Below are 19,861 nucleotides of genomic sequence, written 5' to 3'. Positions count from 1 at the left end.
CTGGACAGTAGCAAAAATGTCACCAAACGCCAAAATCCAAAAGATGTGATGTTCTCTGAAAAGTTCAGACACGCAGCTCTGGGTGGAACTTAAGTGACGCCAGTGGGTGCCAGGAAGCCTTCGAGAATGCCGAGGCGTCATGCACGCTTATATTCCCTCCTCCTGGGGTCCTTCCCACCCCTGTCAAAGCAACAGTGAAATCACTGTACCTCCCGTGGGCCGCGCCCTGCAGCGGTTAGCACACACCCCACCCCACCCCGCCTCCACCCTCCAAGGCCCTGAGCTCCATCCATTTCGGGGGCTCCGGGCACAGGGCGCGCAGCGAGGGCCCCCAAGCCAGCGGCGCACTAACACCCACTACGGTGAAACCGTGCTTCCCCGTGTGGCCGCCTTGCACCCCAAACCTGAACTAAGCATTCCTCCGTGGGTCTTCACCCCCCTTGTGCCCCAGAGTGCCAGAGGAGAGGAAAAACCAAGTCCTTCTCCCAAGGCCCACCCTCTAGCCCCACCCAACACTCCTGGGTGACACCTGGGCGGGGACCACCCAGCAAATGACACGGGACGTAAAGGAGCAGAGACACGCTGTGGGACTGAAGACAGTGCCTGGTCCCTCGGTTACTTGTAACCAGACTCAGGTTCAGCACAGGCCAGACCCCGCAGTCGCCGGCCACCTCTCGCGCTTACGGGGAACCGTGAGGGCAGGCGCGCCCACTTTGTCCTCGCTAGGCTGGGGAATGAGGGGTCCAGCCGCGCACACGGCAGCCTCCCCAGACAATAGCTGCTGTGTGTGGGCGTCTCTTGTCGACACCCTGGCAGGGACTCCTGCCATTCCCCGCCCCCCCAGCAGATGGCAGGTGATCAGAGGGGCAATCAACGTGGGGGACAGGTGACCTGACTGTGCTTCTCAGAGAGAGGGCCAGGAAGCGCCACCTGCGTTTGCAGCCACGTGCTGAACTAATTCAAGCTGTGCCGTCTCCCCAGCGTCTCACGCTCTCCCCTCATCGGTGGAGGAGGCGGGTTTGGACAGAAGGACACAACGTCACAACGTGTGTTGACCTGCGGCTTTGCTACCAGACCGTACGTGTCGGCGGGGTTTAAGCGGAGTCCAGGCAGGCCTCGGTATCTGTCCTTAGCAGAGAAAAAGGGCCAGTTTCCCCAGGGCAAACCCTTATCTGTCCACTTCTCCAGCTGGCGCCCACGCCCCCCTGCCTACCGCTTGGCCAAGAGATAGCGGACGGCTTATCTGGGTACGGTTATTACTTGTTACATATTAAACAATTTAAGTTAGAAACGGTTACATAACATCACCCGCCAGCTGAGACCCAGGGGCTGTGGGTTCCCGGACTCCCACTGGGCAGCAGGAGACCGGGCTGGCTAGGGACGGCGCTTCTAAGACCACACAGCCACTCGGCACCCCCAGGCCACCAAAGCGCACAGCGAGAACAGAGAGCTGACCACTGGCATCTTTTCTGATCACCCGGGGCCGGGCCCTGCCTGGCCAACGTGCAGGTGAAGACCACAGGGTCACTGCAGCACTGGGCCCCAGTGAATCCACATCCGTAGTGGCATAGGGTGGGAGACAGAACTCGTGGCAGGCCGCACAATGCGCAGAGCGGGAGACCAGCTGGGGTGCAGGCCACACAGCTATGCCCCCACCATGGAATTTGGGTGCAGAACACCAGATCCTGGGATCGTGGGCACCCCACGACACAGCCTGACATGCTCTGACATGGAGAAAGTGGGGGAGCCATCCTGGCAAGGGGAGGACATTGCCCTGCCTCCAAAATATGTACAATGAGACCCACTCTTGTCACTCCACATGTGCCCCGAGGACCCTATAGCACGGCCCTGGCCCCACACTCCTCAGTTTCAAGGGGACGGCACTTTGGAGGAAAGGGGGGCGCACAGCCGGACCAAACCCCAGGGACCGGGTCACACCCCAAGGCTTCAGCGAGCACCTCTGTTGCCCAAGCCCACCCTCCAACCCCTGGTTCTCGTGGCAATCGAAAAGAAGCCCCTGTCCCCTGCACTGTGCCTGGGCCTCCCCCGCAAGCCACCTGCGCTCTGATGGCCCGGGACACACACTGGCTACTCGTGGAAACAAAGTTCTCCCCATCCACCTGGGAAACCAGGCACAACACTGGGCTGGTGGAACCCCGGGCCCATGAGCCGGACACGTGACGGGCGTCCACTCTTTCCACCTCTGGGGGCCTGCGTGAACACCACGGACAGCCAGTTCTGGGTTTCCAGGGTCACGCACACCCGTCCCCAAAATGTCAGAGCAAGAACCGCCAGGAAGGGAAAGAAGCCACCTCTTGAAGCCAGAGGCTAACAAGCGCTCCGGAGGGAGCATCAGTCACCAGAGACACGATGCGCACGCACAGCCCCGAAACGAACAAAGGGGAAACAACGTGGCCCGGAGATAAGTGACTCTGTGGCACGAGGCCACAGAGCCGGCGAGCACGTCACCTCGCTCACGGCAGTAAGAACGGTCAACCTCGAAGCGAACTCTGACGCTCAGACACTACCATGCTCACGTGCGTATAAAAGGGAGCAGGGAGGGGCGCCTGGGTGGCGCAGTCGGTTGGGCGGCCGACTTCAGCCAGGTCACGATCTCGCGGTCCGGGAGTTCGAGCCCCGCATCGGGCTCTGGGCTGATGGCTCAGAGCCTGGAGCCTGTTTCCGATTCTGTGTCTCCCTCTCTCTCTGCCCCTCCCCCGTTCATGCTCTGTCTCTCTCTGTCCCAAAAATAAATAAAAAACGTTGAAAAAAAAAATTTTTTTAAAAATAAAAAAAATTAAAAAAAATAAAAAAAAAAAAGGGAGCAGGGAGCCAGGAGCCCAGCGAGGCGCTGTGTTCACACACGCAGAGAATGACAAAGTGCTCCCCAGAACGAGTGGGGGGGTCACGGGTCCTCCAACCTGGAGGACGCAGTGGGGCAGAGAGGCTCTAAGGTGACCAGGACCACATGCTTCCGACATTTCGACCCCAAAGGGGCGCCTGGGGGGCTCAGTCGGTTGAGCGTCTGACTTTGGCTCAGGTCACGATCTCCCGTTCGTGGGTTCGAGCCCCGCGTCGGGCTCCATGCTGACAGCGTGGAGCCTGGTTGGGATTCTCTCTCTCTCTCTCTCTCTCTCTCTCTCTCTCTCTCTCTCTCCCCCCTCTCAAAAATAAATACATATTTTTAAAAAGTGTTTTTAGGGGCGCTGGGTGGCGCAGTCAGTTAAGCGTCCGACTTCAGCCAGGTCACGATCTCGCGGTCCGTGAGTTCGAGCCCCACGTCGGACTCTGGGCTGATGGCTCAGAGCCTGGAGCCTGTTTCCGATTCTGTGTCTCCCTCTCTCTCTGCCCCTCCCCCGTTCATGCTCTGTCTGTCTCTGTCCCAAAAATAAACAAACATTGAAAAAAAAAATTAAAAAAAAAAAAAAAAGTGTTTTTAATAAAAACAAAAGAGTAAAGTCGACCCCATGAAAGCAGACCAAAAGCAGAGTGTTCGACCCAAAACGAACTGCCGTGAGTCCCTGTCACCGTCCCGGCAGATCCTGAACCGCCTGGCCTGTGTGCCGAGGGGAAGCACACTCCAGCCGAGTGTGAACGCCAATACCGGGCGTCCCTGTGGTGGAGATGCTACGGGGTAAACCAAGGCACAGAGGTCAACCCCGAAATTCCAGGAGAAGTCAAGGTGCAGGCAGAGGGACTTCCCCAAGGTGACAGAGCGAGTCACTGGCCCCCCTTGCCTCCCAGACCTGACAACGCCCAGCTGCTCTCTGCGGTGACTCCAACCCACCTCCGCAGTCCGCCTCCCGAAGGAGGCTCAGGGGTCCCGTCCACCCTGCCCTCTGCCCTCGGCCCTGACCGTGAACGCCTCGGCTTGGATCACACCCGCCCTGCAGCCTCCCGGGAAAGAACAGCGATTCCCAGGACCAAAGGGCCTTCCCCTGCCACGCCCCCCCCCCATAAAAAAGCCCGGTGCTCCCAGCTACAGGCGCGTGTGGGAGAGCAAGAGGGAAACCAGCGCAGCGGCAGGCAAAGAATCCAGAAAAGCCAGGCCTGCGCCAAATGACCCACGGAGCCCACACTCGGCTGTGCGGCGACAACAGGAAGGGGATCTTTTAAGAGGCATAAAAGCCGGAAAGCCGGTGGACGAGGGGAAGTTGACTCAAAAATGCAAAGGAGCCAGACGCCAGGCCAGAGAGTGGAGACAAAGGCTGACATCTCGCCAGCCCAGCAAGTGTCAGGAAGGAGAGCCACCATTTACCCCTGGCAGCGTAGGAGAGGCGGGGTTGAAACAAGAGAATTCACTCAAGTTGAAGGACCCGCGTCCTCCCCCAAAGCCATCAGCCGGGCGAACGCCCTGCTCTCAGCACGGCAAGAGCAGGCTGCTTTCTGAAGCAGCTGAGGGGGGTGGGGGTGGGGGGTCGTCTCTGGGACCAGGCTGAGCGCAGGTGGGCCAGGTGCAGGTGACGCAGGGCTGCGGATGTCCCCAGGGCCCGCGATCAAGAGGTGTCTGCACACAGTCCAGCCGGCCGAGGAGAAGAGACCTAGGACACGGCACCAGGGGCTCCCGGACATCGGGGCAGCCACACAGCCGTCCTCGAAGGGCCCGGAAGTCTAAGCAAAGCCTTGAACCTGAAAGATGGGGGCCACGTGGAGTGAGTCAGACACCACCCCAGCCTCACCCGTCTCGGCCTCTGTCCGGCCACTGCTGGGGTGACCGCCTGGGCACAGGCCCATGGGTGGTCGAGGAAGGCCTGCCCGCGTGGTCTGCACCCAGCACCCGCAGGCCTACACACACGGCCTGGCAGGTGGATACAGAAGGGAAAAGGAGTCCCCCTCCTCCCCTCCCCGGCCCCAAGACTGTCTGGGGACAGTCACAATCTGGAGCCCTCCATCAGTATCTCTCAATTACTGCAGAGGCCAGTCCCCTGGTTACTGCCTCCCTCCCTGCTTCACCCCTGCTTCCCCAGGCTTAGAAACCCAAATAAAACATCCCTGTGAGCCCTTCCCTGCCACGGGCTCTGCTGTCTGCCTAAGTCAGGCCCAGAGGTGTAGAAAACTTTTAAATATAAAAATTGGAGAAAATAAACAATATTGGAAAAAGAGAAAAAAAAACCAGAAATGAATATACCCCCTCCCAAAATTTAACAAATAGAGCCATCTATGAAATAAGGATATTATGCCATTAAAAGTAATCATTTTCAGCAATGACAGAGTGTTGCTACAGGTTCAATGACATAACAAATGCCTAAATGTCTAAAACTGCTCTAAAATCTTAGTTTAATTGAGGGGTGCCTGGGGGGGGGGAAGGGGGGGCTCAGTCAGTTAAGCATCCAACTTCGGCTCAGGTCCTGATATCGAGGTTCGTAAGTTCAAGCCCCCCACTGGGCTGTCAGTGCAGAGCCCCCTTAGGATCCTCTGTATCGCCCCCCCTCTGTGTTTCCTGTGCTCACACTCTCTCTCAAAAATAAATAGGGGCACCTGGGTGGCTCAGTCAGTTGAGGGTCCGACTTCAGCTCAGGTCACGATCTCACACTCCGTGAGTTCGAGCCCCACGTCGGGCTCTGTGCTGACAGCTCAGAGCCTGGAGCCTGCTTCGGATTCTGTGTCTCCCTCTCTCTCTGTCCGTCCCCCGTTTGCTCTCTGTCTCCCTCTTAAAAATAAATAATAAATATCAAAAACAAATTTTTTTCATATAAATAAATATTTTTTTAAAAGTTTATTGAAAGAAAAGAATCAGAAAAGAGGTCCTCGGGGATTAAAAAATGAAGACAGAAATTTACAACCCAACAGAAAGGGTTAGAAAGGCTAACACCCTGCACAACCCGGAACAGAACAGACAGAAAGCAGGAGCTAAAAAGTAAACGGAGAACCCATCCTGTAGGCTAACAAGCAAATAAGACGGAAGAAGACAAACTAAAGGATTCCTTCAAAAACGTTCAGCCTGTAGAGACCCTCGATGTACCCCGCACGACGGATGCAGGGTCAGGGCACTTCTTCAAGGGATTTCCAAACAAAGATTCAAAGAGAATATCCTACAAGCTTCAAGACATGAGAAAAAGAAAAATACGGAGCAGGTTTCAGACGAAGCATCAAGAACCAGACCAGCTTCATTCTCAACTGCATTCTGTCTACACACAGCAGCAGCCTTCACACACGTGAGGGAAAACCACCACTTTAGGAGTCTCTCCTGGACACACGGACCTGCGAGAGTAGAATAAAGATGTGTGCAGACACACCAGGTCTCAAGAAATTTGCAAGCAACTGCGTCTCCGAAGCGAAGACAGAATGTTCTCCGTCCTGCTGTGGGAAGAGACGAGGAAAAGGAGAGACAAGGGATCCAAGAGAAGGGCAAGGCCCCCCCCACCCCCGCCCAAGGCTGATGGAGAAGATCGGGGTGGGGGGGTGCGAAATACATAAACCACCAAGCAGACGCAGAAGCTCGCCCAGAGAAAGCGCCACGTTCCGGCAGTGGAAGGGACCGCAGTGCGCTACAGGGCCGGGCACCAGGAGCATTGAGGGGCTGACCCAATAGCATCAGCAGTGGGTGACGGTCGGGCCGATCTCGCCAGCAGAGGCAACAGGGGGACAAGAAGTACAGGGGCAGGACAGGGATGGGACAGAAAGCCAGCTTCTGATCTTCCTAGCAGAGAAATCAAAGAATCATATGAGAAACGGGGGACATGGGGCACCTGGGGGGCTCAGTCGGTTAAGCCTCTGACTAAGCTCAGGTCGTGATCTCATGGTTCGTGAGTTCCAGCCTTGTGTAGGGCTCTGTGCTGACAGCTTGGAGCCTGGAGCCCGCTTTGGATTCTGTGTCTCCCCCTCTCTGCCCCTACCCTGCAAGCTCACGTGTTCTCTCTCAAAAACAAAATAAACATTAAAAATACAAAAAGAAAGAAAGAAAAGAAAAGAAAACAAAAGAAAAGAAAAGAAAAGAAAAGAAAAGAAAAGAAAAGAAAGAAAAAAAAGAAAAAGAGAAAGAAAAGAAAAGAAAAGAAAAGAAAAGAAAAGAAAGAAAGAAAGAAAGAAAGAAAGAAAGAAAGAAAGAAAGAAAGAAAAGAAAAAGAAAAGGAAGGAAGAAAAGGAAGCAAGGAAACCCAGGCAGGACTCAGGGAGAGGCAGGGCTGGCCACCAGCACAGCCCTTGGACAGTGTGTAGACCTGCTTCCCAGGCTCACGGTCAGCCCATCAGGACCTACGGTGCACACGCACTTGTCTCAGCTGGACTAAGTCTCTGTGGACTCCAGACACCCACCCCCCTCAAGGATCTGAAAACAGACGCCACCTGGCTCCACGTGCCCAAGACCAGGGGTCTCCCCGCACACAGCGCCGCAGCCCGCCGGGGCCTCCGCGGCTCCGAGGTCTTCCCTGCAGGGAACCAGTACGTCGATGCCTGCTGGTCACCGTCGTCGGAGCCGAATGCTCTGCCACCAGAAACCGTCTATGTCACACCACCCCGCTTTCCTCTTCGAACCCCACCTGTGGTGGCTACAGCCAGGCAAGAACAGGATTCTCACAGGGTCTGTGCTCAACGCGAGTCACGGTCAACTTGCCAAGGTCTGGTGCAGCGAAAACGCGCGAAGCGCGGGCAGGCGCCTCTCTGAGCAGCAGAGCCCTCTCTCTAGCAGACGCCGCGGATTAATAGAAAGCAGGATAATCAAGCACACGAGCGGCTCAAAGCCAAGGCTGAGCGTGCACGGAAGCAGGGTGTCTGGACTCTCGCTAAGCATCACGCGCTACACGGCGGGTCACACAATGCCACCAGCCTCCTCCCTTCCCCCAGCCCTATGCAGGTGAATACATCTTTGAGTCTCATTTCACCGATGAGCTTAGTGGTGACTCAGGCTCGCCACGTTAGGAAGGGGCAGACCCAGCAGGCAAACTGAGGCAGCCGGCCTCGTGCAAACATCGGTACGGGCCGCTACTCTGCACAGAGCAAAAAGGGAGCAGAACACCTCCCCAGCACCCTGTCCCACAGGGGATGCCAAAACACACCGGCCACTCTGGTGGGTCCAGCCTAAGTCAATGCTCAAATCAAGGATCTCAACCATCGAGGGAAACCCGCAACCCCCAAACCCACATATAAATTTAATGGTTGAAAAATGGGAATGATATTCCAGCGTCCCCAGTGGCATCCAGTCGCAATGCACCAACTTCATGCCCAGCATTCTGGGCGGGCATCCTATTTCCACCTCGACATGCTGCCTTCACAAACGGGCAAAACCACACACAGGACCAGCGAGGAAGCTTCCCTCTGAGTCCGGGCCATCTCTGCCATGGCAGAGGCATAAAGGGGAGATCCCCTCAGAGTCGGTGAACCCCAAAGGCAGAAAGTCAGGACCGCTCCTCTCTGCCTGTCCGAGGACATTCCACAACCCTGGGCCACGGCTTTCTCAGTTACCGTCTCAAAGACCGTCCTGCCATTTTTCTTCCTATCATTACAGAAGAGCCTTTCTAGAAAGGTTTCACGCTTCCCCACTTTCATGTCCTTCCAGGTATCAGGCTCTGTGATCCCCAGGAGCAGGGACAAAGCCTGTTCCATGGAGAAAAGTTCAGAAGTTCCTCAAAGCCGGAGAGGACAGTGGAGGCGAGGTGTCCCTGCCAGAGGCAGAAAGAGGGGGAGCACAGACAGCTCCCCAGAAGCGTGCAGCTATGACTCTAATACCAACCCAATGCCAGCAGGTGCCTGAATGGATGAGATCTGTTATACACCCATCAGCATGCAGACCTTCTAGAAGGTTGCCAGATCCCCCAAGTGCCCGTCTGCCAGCCTCGCCCACCAAGGAGCTTAACTGTCTCAATTCCTTCCTTGATTTCCCATGGTTCTACCATTAAGCGAAAAACAAGGACAGGTTAAAGAAGAAAACCTTCACTAGGCAGCAAAAGTCCTATTTCAATTCTGAACATGGTGGTGACCTAAATGAAAGACACAGCAAATACTCTCTCCCCAGGAGCCCTTGCTTAACACACTGCCCCCTTGAACCGAGCAGACGCCCCCCCAGCTCCCAGTGCTGACAGGAACCCAGCTCACCCCAGACACCGGCTCAAGAACACCCTGTCGCCCTCCTACCGGTTTGAGAAAGGGACAGAACTCCAAGCGAATCGGTTCCTGAAACAATGCCACCTTCAAAGCATTACGCTTTACCAGCTACACCAACCCAGAACGTCCACAGCTCTGATGGGGCTGGTCTCTGTTCAGTCAGGACTGTGGTTTCCGTGTGTTATAAAGTCTCAGACCCGCCACCCGGTCAAAATCAAAGTTTCATGCTAGCTCCTAGATTTGGACTCCAGCTCTCTCCAGCTGGAGGCTGACTGGCCTCCCAGACTGGCCCTGGGTTCCGATCCCAACGGCCACCACCAATAACTCTCTAGACAAATAGCTGGCGAGAAGCCTCCCGGCTCTGGGTTCCTGATTCACAAAGGAAAGGCATTCTGCCCAGCCCAGCACCGCCCCCAAAGTGGTAAAGACCACAGGCGAGAGTCAACAGATGACTTCAGGGATACAAGGCTTTTATTAGAACGCTGTTTTAATGACACGAAACACAACGGCCGTGTCAAACTCACGACATCCAAGTTTCCTCCCCCAAATAAGTGCATTTGGAGGATAAAAAGAAGTGCACAAAATGACAACGGCCTGGCGATCGGACAGAAATCTGGAAGGTTGGAAGCGACCAGAATGGTCACAGAGCCTCCTCTCCCTTCTCCAGGTGCGTGAGGCCGGCAGCAGGAGCCTCCCCCCGGGGGCCATTTCACTTTCAGGAACAATGGACTTGGGCAGCAGCACAAAACACACAGGGCTAAAAACAAAATCCAAAGCTTAGGCTCTGGTGACAGCTCTGTCATTTGCCGGTCATGTGACCGCAGGCCTGCCGATTAACCTCCTGAGCCTCAGTTTCCCTACCAGTAAAACGAGGATCATGGGGCTGGAGGGGATTAAAGCAATAAGGTTCTTTGCGAGTCTCTTGCACCGTGAACTGCTCAGGGAGTATCAGTGGCGACACCTCTCAGTTACAGGAGCCACTTGCTGGGTGTGTAAGTCCATCTGTCCTCAAATTCCCTCCCTGTAATCTGGGGATTGGCCTGCGTGGCCCTTCTCTTTTAAGTGTTCCCAATAAAACTCAACTATTATATGCAGTAATCCTACAGTTCAGATTTTTAACAGGAAGGAAAAAAAAAACGGTCATCCAGAATCATTCCTGGAAACACATATTTGGTTTTGGGGCTTTCCCTTAATAAAATCCTCCCCTAAAAGACACCTCGCCATCCCCCGAGTAGGGGAAAACTTCCTCCTCTGCAGAAACCTCGATTTTACCTATTTTTCCTCTGGGAAAGAAAGAGAGGGAGACACTAGGTCAACCCCAGTGAGAAACGAGCAGCTTTGTGCTGTAAACTCTAGCCAACGCCTGTTGCTGCGCTCACCAACATGTGTTCCGAGTAAAACTGAGCGAAACGTTAAAGAGAGCACCATTTCTGAAAAGTCGGGGGCTCCAAATGGCTGAATCAGCATTTTCGGAAACAAAGTGTTCCGGGCCTGGCCTCGTAAACAGCAGCACAGAGAAAGTTGTGCAATAACGCGTATTTACTCACGAGCGCTACTTGTTTTGGGGCCTTTTTTCTTTGCATCTCTTCAATGAAAGTGGATACAACGTTTGCAGGCACGCGATCTTTCCCGACGCGTAGCCAAGCTCCGGGAGCGGGTCCACGTCCCCCGCGGCTCCCCTACCCTGCCCACCGTTCCGGTCAGGGGCGAATGGCACAAAGTTGGCGTTCCTTCCACCGCCCGGAAAAGACGAACCCCATCAAAAGTCGAGAATACCCTCATTTCCATAACGCACAGGCTGCAGGGCAGTCGCAAGGCAGGCGTTTGGAGAGGCGACCAGCGAAGGCGGAGAGTTGCATCAGAAATTTCCTTCTGCGAACCGTCTGGCTCTTATCGCGTTTCCACGGCTGGCGGACGGCTGATCCGCGAGCCCACAACTTGGTGTTAGGCCCCAGCGGCGGGTAACGGGGCCACTAACAGAACCAAAAAAAAAAAAAAAAAGCCAGGATCCCGCGGCCGGGCGGCGCTCCGGCTGGAGAGGGCAGGGCCCCACGGCCGCGGGCGCACTGGGGGCTGCAAGGGCGGCCGGCGCCCACCCTCGGGGCGGCTCGGGAGCGCGGCCTCGGCGCTCAGGGCCCGGCCCCGGTCCGCGGGCGCCCGGCGTCGGACAGTAGGGCTCGGGAAGGCGCCGCCCGGCCCCTCGACTCCCGGGCCGGGATCGCCGCGCGCGTAGCCCCGCGCCCCGCCGCTCCCGCTCCCCGCCCCCCGGCTCCCGGCTCCCGGCTCCCCGCCGCGCGCCGCAGCCCCCCGGCCCCGAGGCGACGCCCTTCCGCCCGCCCGCCGCGCCCCCGCGGCGCCCGGCGTCCCCGGCCGGCCGGCCCGAGCGCAGACAATGACGGCGCGGGGAGCGCCCTCCCGCCGGGCCCGGCCGCGCCGACCACAAAGTAACTTGCCGCCGCGCTCCCCGCCCAACTCCGTACCTGCCGCGGCGCCGCTCCCGGCCGCCTCCGCGTGGCCGCCGGCGACCCTCGGCGCGGCCGGGGCGAGGGCGGCGCGCAGGGCGGTCCCGGCCCCCCGCGCGCCGCCGCCCGAAAAGGGGGGGTGGGGGGGCGCTGCGCGCAAACTTTCGGCTCCGCGCGGGTCTCTGCGGCCTCCGAGCCGAGCCCGCCGCCGGCGCGCCGTTCGCGTCCCTTCCTGCCTCCTCCCGGCCTCCCCACCCCCTCGCTGGGCTTTAAACCCGCCCGGCCCCGCCCGCCGCCGCCCGCCTCCGCCCGCCTCCGCCGCCTCCGCCTCCTCCCCCTGCCGCTTTTCCTGCTCCTCCTCCTCCTCCTCCTCCTCCTCCTCCTCCTCCTCCTCCTCCCGCCGCCGCCGCCGCCGCAGCCCGGACCGCTCGGCGGCCGCCAGCGCGGGCGGAGCCGCGGCCTGGGCGCAGGGCGGGGTGCGCGGGGGCGCGGGGGGCGCGGGGGGCCGCACCCGGGGAGGCCTCTGCCCGGGCAGGCACGGAAAGGCACAGCTGTGCAGGGGCGAGGGGATTCCGCGTCCTGCCCCCCCCCACCCCCACCCCAGGGCCCCCCGAGTGGGGGATCCGGGCAGCCCAAGCTCTGGCGCCAGCGAAAGACACCGTCGGACCTGTCCCGAAAGGCAATTTGGTAGCGAATCCTTTGAAACTCAGAAGTATTAACCGTGCAGTCCAAATCCTTGATCCCGGGTGCAGCAGGAGGACCAGATGGACCAGAGGGACCAGCTGCGGATGCCCGGACTCTGTCGTGGGCTGGTGGTCCCTGTCCGGGAAAGGAGAACCTGGGTTTGCGGTGTCTGCCCACAGCCAGCCAGGTCTGAGGCCTCGCCTCTCTGAGCCTCGGTTTCCCCATCTGCGGGTGGAGTGGGGAGGCCCTACGTACTTCAATGCAGCCAAGCCTCAATGTCCTGGTCTTTGAAATGGGCTAATGAGCATGCCTGAGAGTGATGTCCCAGGGGTTAAATGAGGTCATAGGTATAACAAACTGACTAGCACGAGGGAACCCCGAATTCATGGAAACCATTGCCATCAATGTGGTTATGAATGTCTCCCCCCAATCAAAATTACGATACAAATAGGATATTAACTATAATTACATCTTCTTCTGGGTCTTTAGGCGGAAACAGCCACCACAATAACTTACCTTTATTCAGCACACATTTTGTACCAAACATCACTAATCTTCTTAATTAAGCCCCCACTCTGAACCTCTGGGAGATGCCCACTGTACAGACTGGGAAACCGAATCTTCTGGAGGTTGAATAACTTGTTGAAGGTCAGGTAGCTGGTAAGTGCAGAGTAAGGATGATGCCAAAACACTTTGTGGCATTTTTTTATAGCTCCTGCTTTTCCCACCTTTGGACGGAATGTATCAATGAAGGGTCATCCTTTCCTGTAGCTAAAATAGGCCTCCTGAAAGGCTCTACTGTTTGCTCCAAGCTGAGAAAACCATGAGATGAACATCTAGAGAAAATGGTACGAAGGAGCTTAGATTCCTGGAAGAAGAAAACCCAAGGATTCCTGTTGTAGACAAAGGGTGGAGAGAAAATTCAGGAGAAAACTTAATTTGGGCGTCTGCTCAAAAGTATATAAGCTTTGAATCTTACAGCTTTGCCAAAGGCCCCCATTAGCAGCGAATGCCTGCACCAGGCAGAAAGCCTGATAGGCAGGGAGCTTCAATAGATGTTTGAAAAGCATCTATATACATATGCATATATTTTTTGCATCACTTGTAGTAAGCTCCCTGCACTGTAGTCTCTCACTCCTGTGTAGTTTGATTATGTCTCTCCTGAAGCACTGACAATATCTTACATAACCATAGCACAGTTACCAAATTCATAAATTTACACTGTAAAACACTTGCATATAATCTAGGTCCATATCCCAATTTTGCCTGATGATCTGAGAATCTTTCTTTTTTACAGTGTTTTTTACAGTGTTTCTTTCTTTTTTTTTTTTAATTTTTAAAAAATTTTTTAATGTTTATTTATTTTTGAGAGAGAGCAAGAGAGGGGCGGAGAGAGAGGGCGACACAGAATCCAAAGCGGGCTCCAGGTTCCAAGCTGTCGGCACAGAGCCCTACACAGGGCTCAAACCCACAGACCGCGAGATCATGACCTGAGCCGACGTCGGACGCTTAACCCACTGAGCCGCCCAGGCGCCCCGTGTTTCTTTGTTTCCATCTCAAGATTCTGTCGAGGGTCAGGTGTCATATTTAGCTGCCTCACAATGGCTGGGCTTTCCAACATTACTGTTCACTGAGAAAGGATCAAAATAAATGTCCTCAAGTGTTGGCATGCTGACATTGGTCCCCAGGATTCCTAGGACAGGCCCTCATTCCCTACATTTTCCAGCTCCTCGCAGACATCCGCACATGCCTCTCCCTCTGGGCAGGGCCCATTCAGTACCACTTGATGATCCAAGTTCATGAACTTGTCACTCTTGTTGTGGCCCTCAAAACTGCAGCTGTCCCCCGGGGCCGAGCCAATTCTGTGGACACATTGCACCTCAGTGCCTTCTCCTTCTGCAAATTCCAAACGCTCACAGGCCACATGCTTCCTCTCAGAGGGATGCAAGCCGGGATGGCCTACAGCCATGCAGTGTAGACATTACCCTCGAGAACCCAGCCTGCCAGGGACCAGGCGGTGTGGCTTTGTGTTCAAGGGCTTTACCAAGGGGAAACGTACGGTTGCGATTAGGTGTCAGGACAAGAAACAGGATTTCGTGGCACTGAGGAATTCAATTGTACAAACGCGTGCTAGAAACCTCCTTCAGCTGAAAGTAGAGAATCTTCTAGCCTCTAAGTATACTTGGTAATGAATTGGTTAATATCTGTCTCCTCCGTTGGCTGTACGCGTGTGACTAGGGTAACCCAGTGCTGTTCACCAGTATCACCCCAGCAGGGGGAGTGCCGGGCACTCAGTGAAATAAGTCCTCACTGCAAACTAGTGTCACGCAAATGAATTTACCAATACAGCCAATGCATGGAGTAAATGAATGATAGGACCTGGGACCCGGGCACCGTCTCATACCTTGCCAGCGGCCTTGGCAAAGGAAAAGGGAATAAGGTGAACGGCCCCTTGACAGTGAAATGCCCTGGCCAGAGGTGGCCCTCACTTCTTCCATGGGTGAGGCCAGTCCTGGGGTCCGCCTGTGTGCAGGGACGAGTCAGCTGGAAACCAGTGGTCAACAGCGCTTTGGACGGCCTGCTCTCCCCCCTCACCGTGGGTGGGGAATTGATCTGGAATCATAATACAATCACAGCGCCTGCCACAGGCAGGTACCTGTTTGCACCGCTGACCCCTGGGCCAGTCCCACCGTGTAGAGTTCACCTTCCTTTCCCCCCCACCCCCGGGGGTCACTCTGCACTGTGAACAGCCTCCGTCATGACCCAACTTGCACACCAGTATTTCAAACACAGCGGTTCCTTGACTCCCGTAAACAAGAGGAATCCAGGCTGCCCCTCCCCCTGCATACAGAGGTGGGGAGCCTGGTGAGGTTAAGAGAAGGCTTCTCCGTGGTGGAACGCTGCAGCGATATCCTGGAGAATCCAACATGGTAAGTTCTGTAAGGCAGGAACCAAGGGGAGGGAGAGGCATTCGCCTCACCAAAGCCAAGGAAGAATCTACCAGGTAATCACATTTGATTATACCATGTGGGCGATGGGGCTGGCAGACACGGGGCGTCAGGAGATGTGACAAGAGACCAGGCTGGAAGGCTAAGAAGGGACTCTTTGTCATGCTCCGGAGTTTCTTCTTTATTCCAAAGGCAATGAGAGGGAACGAGAGCTTTTTGTCCTGGGTGCGGCTAACCGGATTTCCCCCAAAGTGGAACTGTCCATAGCCCCCCCCCCCAACAGCCCCACTTCCCTTGGTCCCTGAGCAGCAATTGATTGGAGGATGGCGGGGAGGGGAGACATTTGGCCCAAGGATTCCTGATTGTAGGTTGGCTTACCAGTGGGCGGAAGGACACCTGCCCCTGGGAGTCTGAGCTGGGAGTGCCTTGAGGCCCTGAACGGTCAGACCGGGTGAGGAACAGCTGGGCCAGGCTGAGTTTGTGAGGGGACATTCTGGGTCACAAGCCCCAAATACATGCCCTCTGTCTCCCATCTCCCCGGGTCTGGGTGACGGGCGGCTCTTGTTTCAGATTCCCCTGGTAATCCATTTTTCTTATGAACTCTTCTCGAATCAAAATGACTTGATATCCCAGAAGAGGTTCACTGAAGGATGTTAGGATGTTTCTTTTTTGTTTCCTTAATGTTTATTGATTTTGAAGAGAGGCTCTGTGCAAGTGGGGGAGGGACAGACAGAGAGGGAGAGAGAGCATCCCAAGCAGGCTCCACACTGTCAAGCCCAGCGCGGGGCTTGAACTCAGGAACCGTGAGGTCGTGATCTGAGCCGAAACCAAGAATCTGACACTGAACCGAAGGAGCCACCCCAGGGCCCCTGAAGGATGTTTCTTAAGTCTGGTTTATTGAGATTTACTTTACCTTCAGAAAAAAATCACATTTTATGGGGTTTGGGCAAGGTATACAATTGTGTCACCACGACATCAGTGAAGATACAGACCCGTGTCGTTGTCCAAAAGCTTCCCTCTTGGCCCTGTGGCCCCCGCCCCAGTCCTGGCAACCTCTCTCTTCTACTTTATGGCTCCCAGTTTTGCCTTTTTGAGATGGTCATATGGATGAAATCACATGGTAGGTGGCCTTTTCTGCCCGGCTTTTCTCACCTAGCGTAATGCATCTGGGATTCACCTATGTCAGTTCATGAGTCAACAGCTGTTCCTTTTTAAATGTTGCATACGACGCGTGGATGCCTGTGCCTCAATGTGTTCATCCACTCACTGGCTGATGAAAATTTGAGCAAGTCCCAGTTTGGGACAATTATGAATAAAACGGCCACCCGGGTTTTTCTGGGGACGTCAGTTTTCATTTCTCTTGGGTAAATAATAGAAGCGAGATTGCTGGGTCGTATGATATGTATTTGACTTTATAAAAGCCCACCAAGGGGCGCCTGGGTGGCTCAGTCGGTTCAGTATCCGGCTCCTGATTACGGCTCAGGTCGTGATCTCACGGTTTGTGAGATCGAGCCCCGTGTCTGGCTCTGCACTGAGCCTGTTTGGGATTCTCTCTCTCTCCTCCCCCCTCTCTCTCTCTGCACCTCCCCCTCCCTCATAATAAATGAATAAACATGAAATAATAATAATAAAAAAGAACCCGCCACACTTTTTTCAAAGTGATCGAAGCCATTTGCACCTGCACCAAAAATGTCTGAGCATTCCAGTTCCTCCCTATCTTGATCGATACGTGGTATCGTCAGGCTTTTGACTTTCAGGCATTTCACTTGGTGCGTGATGGTATGTCATTCTGATTTTAATTTGCATTCTCCTCATGGCAAATAGTGTGAGCCTTTGCAAGCACCTCCTGGGGCTTTTTCTGAGGCATCTCCATCGTAACTGAAGGAATGTTGTGCTCCTTAGGGTGATTTGGGCTGCGGGGAACAGAGCAGGGCTCACCACCCCCCTCCCTCCCTGCCATCATCCAGGACCTCGGCACCTCCCACCCTGCCCTCGGCCACTCCCACTGCCGGCTCTGCCCTATAACTGTCCCCCCCCCCCACCCCTCCGTGCTGTAGAGGTCACAGTGCATATGTAGCCCCAGGTATCGCTTCCCCGTATAGCTGCATCCGAAGGCAGAAAGGAAACATTCCTCCTTTCTATAAGGTTCCTCATTCTAGAAGGCTCCAGATTTCTTCTCACATCTCAGTGGTCAAAATATGGTCTTGGGCCCAAGCCCTGGCAGCACCTGGCGCCTTTAACCTCTCTCTTGCGGGGTACAGGGTCAGTCAGCAAGAGAGGAGGCTCAAGAGAAGGGTGGTTGGTAAATGAATGACCAGCAGCCTCTGGCCAAAAGCATGTAGCCTTTATGGCAGTGAAAAGCCAAGACCCCCACCTCCTTTAAAAGTGGCTTCCTGGGGCTCCTGGATGGCTCAGTTGGTTGAACATCCGACTTTGGCTCAGATCATGATCTCACAGTTCGTGGGTTCCAGCACCACATCGGGCTCTGGGCTGACAGCTCGGAGACTGGAGCTTGCTTTGGATTCTGTGTCTCCCTCTCTCTGCCCATCCCCTGCTCGTGCTCTCTCCTATCTCTCTCTCTCTCTTTCAAAAATAAATAAACATTAAAAAAACAGTGGCTTCCTGTGGCACCTGGATGGCTCAGTCGGTTGAACATCCGACTTTGGCTCAGCTCATGATCTTTCAGCTGGTGAGTTCGAGCCCTGCATTGGGCTGGCTGCTATCAGCACAGAGCTGGTTTCATATCCTCTGTCTCCGTCACTCTCTGCCCCTCCCCTGTTTGTGCTCTCCATCAAAACATAAGCAAACATTATATATATATAAATATATATATATTTATATATATATATATATTCCGAGTGCATGCAATTCTGAATCCCAAGGTACACAAACCCAGTTATGCCTCTAAACCATGGGCTCCTTTTCAGCCACTTAAAAAATAGTCAAGCCAGCCCTGAAACTCAATTAGAAGTTAATCACCCACTCATAGCATACCAACTCTACTTAATGAAATATATTTCCAAGCCCAACACGCTTGATGGTTTTAATAACCAACATTCCAGAGCTAAAAGGGGAATCCAAAATAAGAACAAAACTATTTAATGGGCGAAACGTATCGAGAGCAACTGAAGATTTAGTATGAGCACAACTTCCACGGTGCACGCGAAAGCTAGCGAAGGCTTGTTTTCAAGGCAGCATGGCAAAGTTAACGTTTGAATCGCTACACTGAGAAGCTGCTGCAGTTAGCATACGTTCTTTAAGAGGATTAATCTGCCTGCACATCGTCCTGTGAGGCTACACAGAAAAAGAACAGCTAATCCCGGGGACGCACTGGAGGGATCCCACAGCCAGCGCTCGAGGTGGCGAGAAACCCCGTGCACGGGGAGGCCGGGGGAGCGAGTGCCCCATCCATCCTGGGGCCCTCAGTGCTCTTGCTCCACAAGTCTGTTTCACCATAATGTGCAGAGTTTATAACCCAGAGCAGTTGTTGTTTAGCACACACGGCGACTGATGGGGTGACGATCTGGGACAGGTTTCTCCAGGAGAGAGTTTTTTCCTTTGTTCTCCTTACTTTTAGTTCTATCTCTTCTCCCTCTTTCTTTCACTCCTTCACCCTCCAAACGAGCCGAGTTCTTTTTATTTTATTTTTTATATTTATTGTTTTGGGGGGGAGAGGAGGGGCAGGAGGAGGGGCGGGGGGGCAGAGGGAGTGGAGGCAGTGGATGTGAAGCGGGCTCTGAGCTAAGGGCTGTCAGCACAGAGCCCGACATGGGGCTCGAACTCATGCATCGCAAGATCATGACCTGAGCCAAAGTCGGACGCTCAACCGACTGAGCCACCCAGGCGCCCCAACCAGTCCCATTTCTTCAGCACGTGCCTCACTGCCGGCAGGTGATAGCCGTAAGTCCCGTCATACACGGTACTCTGTGTACATGTCACAGTTAATCCCATCAACCTGTTTGGAGGCGAACGTGATGGTCTCAATCTCATATTCAAGGAGGCTGGCTCAGAAACGCCCCGTGACTTCCCAAGGTCACTTAACCACGGGAGCTGGGATTCGAAGCCACGTTTCTCTGACCCGAGTCCCATCGTCTCCCACTCTCGGCTCCACTGTGGTTTCTCGTCAGTGTGTTATTTTCCGTGTAACCGGCTATTTACGGGTGTGACCAAATAGGATTTCTTTTGTGCAAGATCCCGCGATTAGATTTCAACACTGTGGACTTCTGCATCTTTACGGAAGGGGTTTTCCTTTGTTTTAGGATCAGAAGATGTGATGTCATTTCTGGTTGGGCACGTGTCCCTGAATCCAGTGTGGAAGAAGACATTAAGTGCTCTATTTTAGTTAGAGATTTTAAGCCTCCCCCCCCCCGTCAAATCCCCCTGCTTTGAAGGGGTTTCGGGGAGGCGGCTGGGATGCTAGCTTGAGAATTCTGATGCATCTGGACACCGGACACACCCACAGGATGGGCAGACCCAGAAATAGGCAAAGGACGGGTGGCTCAATCACTTACACGTCTGGCTCTTGGTTTCTGCTCAGGTCACGACCTCACGGATTCACGAGTTCAAAGGCTGTGCTGTTTTGTGCTCTGTGCTGGCAGGGTGGAGCCTGCTCGCAATTCTCTCTCTCTCCTTCTCTCTCTGCCCCTCCCCCACTCGCACTGTCTCTGTCTCTCTCAAATAAAGAACAAAAAACAAGGAAGAAAGAAGGAAGAGAAATATGCAAGGGAG

At 54.7% G+C, this 19,861-nt stretch overlaps 1 protein-coding gene across 5 annotated transcripts in view; it reads right to left on the bottom strand.

The window, feature by feature from the left end:
• GRB10 (growth factor receptor bound protein 10) overlaps positions 1–11,758 on the bottom strand; it is a 184,325-nt gene extending 172,567 nt beyond the window's left edge. For 2 of the 5 annotated variants that reach the window (XM_086697082.1, XM_086697087.1), the window contains exon 1: positions 11,520–11,758. The gene's annotated coding sequence lies outside the window, so the exon portion shown is untranslated. Of the gene's footprint in view, positions 1–10,586; positions 11,280–11,519 lie in introns of those variants that run through there. The other 3 variants (XM_086697083.1, XM_086697084.1, XM_086697086.1) reach the window with 3 other exon arrangements.
• Between the last annotated feature and the right edge of the window lie 8,103 nt (positions 11,759–19,861).

The sequence above is a fragment of the Puma concolor genome, chromosome A2 (assembly GCF_028749965.1).
Source record: "Puma concolor isolate L17-30 chromosome A2, mPumCon1.1.hap2, whole genome shotgun sequence".
Classification (NCBI taxonomy): Eukaryota; Metazoa; Chordata; class Mammalia; order Carnivora; family Felidae; genus Puma; species Puma concolor.
This window is presented reverse-complemented; position numbering and strand designations above follow the sequence as displayed.